The 9,104-nt window shown below is 40.5% G+C and overlaps 1 protein-coding gene and 1 long non-coding RNA gene across 2 annotated transcripts in view; both read left to right on the top strand.

The window, feature by feature from the left end:
- The first annotated feature begins 573 nt into the window (after positions 1-573).
- Positions 574-2,289, top strand: LOC125696728 (uncharacterized). The gene is made up of 3 exons (XR_007378484.1): positions 574-727; positions 1,084-1,258; positions 1,641-2,289. It is a non-coding gene; the product is annotated as an uncharacterized LOC125696728 (long non-coding RNA).
- A 383-nt stretch (positions 2,290-2,672) lies between these two features.
- The window catches only part of SESTD1 (SEC14 and spectrin domain containing 1), a 63,184-nt gene continuing 56,752 nt past the window's right edge, over positions 2,673-9,104 (top strand). The window contains exon 1 of the mRNA XM_048952791.1: positions 2,673-2,697. The gene's annotated coding sequence lies outside the window, so the exon portion shown is untranslated. The remainder of the gene's footprint in view (positions 2,698-9,104) is intronic.

Here is a 9,104-nt window from a genome sequence, read left to right as displayed (position 1 = left end):
ACCTTTCATCAGCGTAATTGCCGAATAATTAACAATGGTTAAATGATGAGAACCTGGGAGATTTGAAAATTATTACTGAAGTATATACTTCACTGGAGTAATGACCTACATGAATATTTCAAAATAAAAGCATTGTATATTTGGCAGCAGGAGCAGCACTTAGTCTTGTCATGTGCTTGTGCCTTATGCTTATGTCACCTATAGCCATGAAGGGATAAAGACCCATCTCAATGAAAAATTATAGCTCTCCAAGGTTACTTTTTAGTACTTTGCAATGTCTTCATTTTCTTTAATACAAATTACTTATTCTACAGAAGAAGTAGTGGAAAGCAACATAAAGACTCTGTAATCCCTTTCTATTTTTGTAGCAGATCCTGCTTCCTTCCTTCTGCTAGCAGAGCAGATTAGTCTGCTGAGTTGCTTCTGCAGTTTTTCAATTTTTCTCAATGAGATCCATATGTTGATTTTGGATATGCTTGTTATGCACCCTTTAGTAGCTGACAGTCATCAGCCTATCCATCCTGTCCCATCCCTGTGAGTCATCAGGATTTACTCACTCCCCTTCCCCTGCTAACCTGGGTATACCCAGAAGCTGCACACAGCCAGGCTGGGATCCTGGAGACCTGCTAATCCAGGTGTCATCAGCACGTCCTTTCCTGCCCTTCATTCCAGGCACTCCGCTCACAGCCCTCTTAACATTTCTACTCCAACTCTCTGCATAATAAAGGTAAGAATGGGGGAAGGTGCTGGAGATATTTATTGGTGTCCAGAGATCACGAGCAGGGGAAAGCATGGGAGCATGAAATGTGCAGCATAAATCTATCAGCAGCATTGCTGCTCCCAAAAGGAATACTTTATTTTAAAGTTCAGGTACTTAATCAGTGCAAACAGTGTTATGATGACACTATCAGGAATCCCAAGTAAAGCTGCTCTTCATTTTTTTATTTTTTGTGAGATCATAGAAAGTTCTGTGTGACTTAAGCTCCCCTTTTAAAGGGTGTGGATATATCTCACATCTAATCACATCCCCGCATCTCCACTTTCTGTAATATTCTTCTCTCCCATTGCATCATGTACTTTCAGATGGATGTGATCCTGCAGCCAGCAGCTGATGCAACTGCCCTATGAGTTGCAGTACCCTCTGGTTTCCCTCTCAATAGCCACTTCTTCCTCTCTGCATTCTTTCATCTACTGCTGTGCCATTCAAAGTAGTGGCTCAAAGTGTATTTTATCTTGTTTTTCTGCTAATGGTTCCAAGGTACGTTGCTCAAGTACCAGTAATGCCTATGCAGCCCCAATGATCCTTCACTCCTGCCCCTTATTTATGCCCTTGAGCTGTTTAAATCAGGAGCACCTGGCTGGAAACAAAGGCAAAAGGCAGTGGGAGGGTTTTCACAAACAGGTGTGATGTCTATTGCTTCAGCTCTATCCCCACCACTTCCTTGTGGAGTGTTTATCACGAGAGTGTTCAGCAGCCTTTGCCTTTGTTTGACACCTGCTCAAAAAAGCTGCTGAATGCCAGGGTCCATCAGTGCCTGCTTTTGAAAATGCTGGTTGAACACTAACACAGCAGTTGTGATCCTCTGTGGGAAAATGCTCTAAATGCAAATTTTAATCAATGTTATTTCCTCATAAATCAGTCCCTCCAGCTCCCTAATTATCAGCACCAGGCTCTGAATTGCTATCCTACTTCTCACGTTGAGGTCCAGATTGAAAGTGATATCATCCTATGCCACACAGGAGGATTATCGTACTGCTGCTCTACTGGGGATGGAAGCTGCCAACATGAAGCCGATTGTCACACTTTCCTCTCTCCAGCAAACAAGGTTTCACCACTAAAACTACTCATTTTTGTTGTTGTTGTTCTTATAAAAAATAATATAGCAAGAACCTCTACACAATGCTTCTGTAGTATTGACTTTCATAGCTGTTTTTCAGAAGAGCCAAAATGAAAATTGTCAGGCTAATTTTGTTATGCAGTTCGTAACTAATGTGACCACACCTGCTCTTTCCCTTCCCTCCAGTGCTACTGTTTTTGCTGCCTCCTGCTTTCACTGAACAACTGAAAGCTTTTAAATCAATAAAAAGTGAGTTTTCACCAGAACAGCTTACAAATATCTGAGCTTTCAGAACCACTGCAACATCATCCCTCCCCAGCAAAACAGATGTGAAAATCTTTGGCAAGCAAGTGCCAGTTCTGCTTTGTTATATGTAAACAGAATGAAAAAGGAAGTGTGATTCCTGTATTTGAATTGCATGCAACCTGTTTCCTTTACCAATCAGTAGAGCTTAAACATACTTTTTAGAGTGACTTTTAGAGGCATGCTCTGCCAAGGAAGCCTGAAAATGTAATTGAAAAAATGCATAGCAGACACAGACAAAAATAAGTATATTGATGAATATGCAGAATATAAAAACTTGAAACTTACTAAAGGCTGAAAAATTTGAGGTATAATCTGGGTTAACCTCAAAATAAAATGCTGTCCTTTACCAACTAAGCAGCAACAGAAAGACTCTGGACTTTCATTTGCTTTGCTTTTTGTTTTCTTCTGTGCTGCAGATTAGCTGCTGCAAATGTTTGAAGCTGTGGGTCTGTGTTATGCTCTGTGAGAGAAGCAGAAATGCTGTGCATTTGTGGCTGTGACCTGGGAAGCATCCAGCACGCTGGCTCTGGGAATGGAGCTGTGTCTGTGAGAGGTAATTTGGGGCTGGTCTCTGATGTCTGCTTTACACATAATGGGAATATGAAGGTTTGTTGGTTTGACTCCTATTTCCTGCAGCTGAAAGCTCTTTTTGTGCCACTCCAAAGGACTTCTGGTAATTAGAAATCTGATTTTTAATCTTTCCTATTGCTGATGTATTTACATGGTTTATAGGTGATCTAAAGTCTAAACCATGGCTCTGCTAATGGAGTCATGGAAATGTCTGAAATGAGCAGGGCTTCTTGTTGGCAGATCCAAGAAGTGCAATCCAGTGCAACAATTCTAATTCTGTAGATATTCTGCTCAAAAAGCAACTTCACATGCATGAGTAGTCACCTTGGATTGTCAATAGAAGAGAAGTAATTATATTTGTGGGTCTTAGCAGGACTGGAACAAGAATTATGAAAAGGTTTTTCTTTCTTATTCTATCAAAAATAGTTTAATTTCTTCAATGAATTGAAAATTAGAAAGAATGAAGAAAGAAGTCATATGTGGCAGTCTGGGGATTTGTCATGCAGTTTACAAATTCTGACTGATTTTAGCAAGCCAAGAAAGGGTTTGGTGTGATCTGATGAGGATGATGAAGGCTGAGGGGAAGAGCTAGCACTGATGCTGGTGGCAGCCAGCAGCAGGCATAAGGAGGTGGTAAGGATTGATGGATGGCCTGTGTGGCACAGAGGCCAGTGAAACAGGTGTGCCCTGCTTTGCCTAATGAAGGTTTTAAAGCACACTACCTCTGACTGCACAAACTCTGTACTCTCAAGAATTTTAAGTGGGAAGGTGTATTAGGACAGTTTGCTGTAATGTCAAGATATTGAATACTCCAAATCATTCTTGTCAGTCCTGAAAAATCTGAATTTTTATAGTTTTTTTTCAACTGACTGTAATAGTTTTTATAGTTCTTTGTTGTTGCTTGTTTTTTTTGCCATCCAAAGGGACCCTGACAAACTTGAAAGTTGGACTCTTGTAAACCTAACGAGATTCCACAGTGCCAAGTGCAAGATGTTGCACTTGGGCCAGGGCAATTCCAGATATGTGTACAGAAGAACTTCTTAAGAGTAGATCTGCTCCAAAGGATTTAGGAGTCCTGGTAAATGAAACACTTATCAGGAGCCAGTAGCGTGTGCTTGCAGCTTAAAAGGCCAACTGTATCCTGGGCTCCATCAAAAGACAGGTGGCCAGTAAGTTAACGAAGGTGACTGCTCCCTTCTACTCTGCCTTCATGAGGCCCTGTTTGGAGTACCGTGTCTGGGTCTGGGGCCCCCAACACAGGAAAGATGTGGAGCTTTTGGAGAGGGTAGAGGAGGGCTACAAGGATGATCAGTGAGCTGGAGCATCTCTCCTATGAAGACAATTTGAGAGAGATCTACTAGTTCAGTCTGGAAAAGAAAGGCTCTGGGGAGACCTCAGTGCAGCCTTACAATATTTAAAGGGAGATTACAAACAGGAAGAAAAACAACTTTTAAAAGATGTAGATAGTGATAGGACAGATTCTATGATAGGACAGATTCTATGATTCTATTTGTGACAAGGGGGAATGGTTTTCAATGTAAGGAGAGGAGATTTAGATTAGATGTCAGGGGGAATTTTTTCACAAAGAGGGCAATGGAATGCTGGCACAGGCTGTCCAGAAAGGTTTTGGATCCCCATCCCTGCAGGGAGGCATTCAAGGGCAATCTGAATGGGGTCCTGAGCAATTCAATCTGGTGCTTGGTCCAGTGGTTGGCAACGCTGCCTGTGGCAGGAGGTTGAAACTAGATATCTTTGAGGTTCCTTCCAACACAAACCATTCTATGGCTGTATGAATAGGGCAGGAAACTGGAAACAAAATATTTGTTTTTAGGACAAAAGGCCAAAAGGAGTCTGCATTCAGTTACTAATTATAGCCAGAGGACAGACAAGTTTTCTTGTGGGTAAAGTGTAGAAGATGGTCACAATCAATTATGAAAAAAGATTTATAAGATGAATGAAAAACAATTATTTCATAGAATAATGTGAATCAACCAGAATCTTTGCAAAATGGGTAAGGAAAACAGTCCCACAGCCCTGCCTTTATTGAGTTGTCTCAAATACATCTGTATTTGGAATATACTTCTGATTCATTTAAACCAAACGTTTCAAAAATCCTGAAGTGTAAGGCAAAGTAGAAATAAGTAATAAAAGTCAGAAATAGTTTGAATCTCTTAGAAAATGCAGGAGTCAAACAGATCAGCCAGCCAGGTGTGTATGGTGGGCACGGGCTGGAGGGAGCTCTGATGCAGGGCCACAGCTGTGTGCTCAGCTCTGGGCAGAAGGAGGATAATGCCCAAACAGCTCCCTTTGGTGAAAAAACATAATCTTTCCTTAAAATATGAAGTACTTACTGAAGCAATAAAGTACATCAATACTTATCGTCACAGTATGCGTACACTCCTAAAGATCAATTTTAAATTTCATACGTAATGTAAGTGCAGAAATGTTTTTGTGCACTACTCTGCCCTAGGAATGGAGTTGCATACCTGTCTGTGAGCTGCCTCTGGCTGTGTTCCCTGAGATTTCTTTTGTCTGTGTGCATTGATAAGCTTCCTCACAGTTTGTGGTACTGAAAGTTATCAGGAAGAATTAATTCATTGGCTTTTCAACCTGCAAGCTGGCTCATGGGGAGGATATGGAAGGTTGTAATGGCCTTTTCTTTAGGAACAATTATCTGATAAAGTAATACATGCTATGACATTTCATGCACAATACATGCTATTTCTTTCTTTACATACAGAAATGCATGTTACATGCTTCGTAAAATTTTGTTACATGCAGTAATTCAGTGCAGGACAACATTCTGTGATAATCTTTCTTTTTATGGAAGTTTTTAAGTGTTACCTTATTAAGTAAAGATTGCTGTGTGACTTCGTTCTTCTCTGCCCTATTTTTCCCATCTCTCAGTATGAGCTGTTCTGAAATTATGTTCATGTACTAGAAGACAAAGTGCCAAGTACCTAATTTAGCACTCAACAGTTCCATCCAAATTTCAGCTGTTGTATAACACCAAAAACTGTAAAGATGAAAAACTTGAGAAATCCTTGCCTCAGACTAGAAAATGATCAGCACTTTGGATCAGACAGTATTACTCATATTCCACTGAAATAGTACCTTACCCTCAAAGTGGCCTGAATGACTTTAACAGCCTGCTTGTAAAGTGCGTGACCAGTGAGTGAGATCAGTATTGCCATCTGATTCCCGGTGACCTCTGATGTGTGTGTGCAGAGAATTGATACAGAAAGCCCGAGGGTGACAAGCTGCTTGTGAGCTGGGCAAAGCGAGAACAAAACAAATACCGATCAGTGGGATTTTAAAACATTGCTGTGGATTAGAAACAAGTCCCACAGTTAGCCTAGGAGGTGTTCTGGATGTGTTTGAAAATCCCGACCATTCTGACTGAAGTTTCAGAAATATTTTAAGGTTATGAATCAACACTATTAATTACATTTGAGACCATTCTTTCAAAACACATTAGTTCACGTACAGCCATTTTGATGAAGCAATGAAAAATAATTTCCACACTTTCCAAAATATGTTACTTCTCAATTACAGATGTAATTTTTTCCATTTGTAAAATCATTATTTCTTCAGCCACTGAATCCTATCCTTGAGGAGCATTTCTAAGGCACAGGGTGAACACCAAATGCTGAGGAACAGAACCCAGTAACAACACTCAATCTTGGTAAAATAACCACTCTTCGGTAGCAAAGGTCATATCTGAGGCTCCTTAAATGCTTAATAAACATAATAAACTATAAAGTCAAGAATCTGTAAGAACATCCATAGACTAGCAAACACATGATGATTGCAACCGGCTCCAGCACCTACTCCTAGAAATGAGTTTTCTCAGTGTGAGGAGCTCCAGCTTATTGCTTCCAAAAATAGCTCATATTTCTTATCCTCGATTGTGATTAGTGTCAGTATATGCCCTGGAAACCAGCTGCTGTTTGTAGAGTCAGAAATACAAGAAGGAAGAGGGATCTATATAGGGAACGTATTTTGAATCCATAAATGTCCAGTTAACATAGGCAAATTTGTTACTTAGGCACTACAGAAAAACATATTATGCAGACTCTCCTTTTAGTTTGTTCCCTTTCCAAATGATCCTCATTCAGACTCCCAGGACAAAACCACAGATTTTTCTTCTTGGGATCACAGCAGTTAACTCCTCCTGGTCAGTACTGTGCCAGAATCCAGAATCGTCCAATATTGGGAATGAACACAAGTACAAAGCCCTCATTGTCCTCCCTTCCCTAGGTCTGCACGAAATACGAGCTGCAGTATAGGATACCTCTTCCTTGATTTCTGACTTTAACCCCCATCTAACCTCCTTTACCTTAGAGACATGTTGCTATGTACTGCTAATAATTCACTTTGAAACTGAAAGAAAACGAGGTGGTGGTACTGCATGAAGTCTTTTTGACAGGCTAATGCTAACAAATGCCATGGCTAGGGTAAACAAGCTGCAGGGAGTCACGATGTAATCAAACCTCATGAGAAAAATCTCTGTTTGTTCTGTTTTCTTGTGCAAGCAGGACACATGAGGTCCAAACAGAACATTAGGTGTTCTGTATTGGAGTCATTGAAAAGCACTGCTGACAATCACACTCTCTCTGTTATTTCTAGAGTTAGCGCTTCAGTCATGTTTTTCAGAGTAGTTATGCCTCATATGATACCTTGTATGGTGAGTACAGTAGTTCCTTTTATTCAGCAAGCAGCACAGCACTAACCCCTGATCAGACTGAGCCAACCATCACCTGAGCATGGTGCAGACATCTCACCAAGCCTGCTCAGTGGGATGGCACAACCTGACAGGTGAGTTAGTCCTCATCTCCTTCCCAGCAGCCACAAAGGTGACCTGAGGCATGCTGGTCTCCTGCTTTTGGTACCTTCTGTCTGAACAGACCGGATCAAGATCCATATCCTTGTTACTGCACAAAAAGACTCCAGCTGGAGCTATGGACAGATTTCCTGTGTGGAGAGGAAGACATTCCCCTTATGGTATGCAGTGTCAGGTGAGACTTCTGCTGACAACCAGCAACTATTTCTCCTTCCCAAAATGAAATAAATCCTCGAGGAAACTGTGTTCAAGAAATGTGTACAGCAAGACACTGACCAGAGATAGCTTCATTTCCCATGAAACACTTCTGACGTTTCTCTGGTACCTACCCAGGCCATATAGGTTTAACACTTTTATTTTTTACAAGAATGCCCTTATTTCCTCAGCAGAAAGAAATGGACAAGTTATGAAGCATTTTATAGGGAGTAAAAAGTAATTAGACAAAGTAATAAGTCACTGCAGAACTTGCTGCAGGACATATAATCCAACAGCCTATAATGGTACTTGGAAGGATACAATAAGATCAGGGTATGCTTTATTGTTTCCCCCAGCACAAAAATTCATATGGAAAAAGACACAAAACCAGTTTATTCAGAGTCTTGCAAAGATTCATAGTGCTGTCTCATTAGAGACATGTCACTCATGCAAAGACCTTTGTAAAACGGAGGTTTTCACTTTTTAAAAAAAAATTATTTCAGCAAGGAACTTCAAAATTATCACCAACTTGAGACAGCTATTTACAAGATTGTTTGATACACTGCTTGGTAAGCATGAGCATAACGAAACACAGGTCCTTCAAAGCCTGCTTCCTCTGCAGAGTGCCAGCCACGCTGAGCACTGAATGGAACCTCACTTGTTGGGTTACCAGGACTTGAATTTGGGATTCTACTAAGGGCACAACTTAAGGCTTTGTTGCAGTTGCTTCAGAAAAAAAAAAAAAAAAACACAAAACCCTCCTCAGTTCAGGATTAAGAACTATTCATTGTGTTTTAAGTGGCATTAAATTTTTTTGTCCTAATTAGCAGGTGAATGTGGCTACCTTTGGAATTCAGTGAGCAGTAACATACTCAACCCCATACTAGATCTTTTGTTTGTTTCTGTGATGTTCTGAATGTGCACTGAATGCTCGTATGTTTCTGTCAGTTCCACTTCTCAAGCCTTCCAATACTGATTATCAAAATAGGAGGGATTTTTCCCACTGTTTTGCCAACAAGACTCTGCCTGCATGACAAACACACAGGGCTTTAAAGTAGGAGATGTCTGCTGCTCACTACTGAATACAGCGATACCATCTTGTTGTGATCACAAAACTCCATAACAGGATCTCTCTAGTTTTTATTTTCAGTTCATCAGAGCCAGCTTGTACAAATCCCAGTGCATAAAATTATTTTCTGATTTACAATATACACAATTTATGAACTGCCATAGCCTGCAATCTGTATCTCTAGCCACTTTAGCTAGTTTACACTAACTTAACCTTCACAACCATTTTCGAGCTACAGGTGAAAACAAGCATCTATCTGCTGCATGGAGATATGGAAGCAAAC

This window comes from Lagopus muta, chromosome 8 (assembly GCF_023343835.1).
Source record: "Lagopus muta isolate bLagMut1 chromosome 8, bLagMut1 primary, whole genome shotgun sequence".
Taxonomy (NCBI): domain Eukaryota; kingdom Metazoa; phylum Chordata; class Aves; order Galliformes; family Phasianidae; genus Lagopus; species Lagopus muta.
This window is presented reverse-complemented; position numbering and strand designations above follow the sequence as displayed.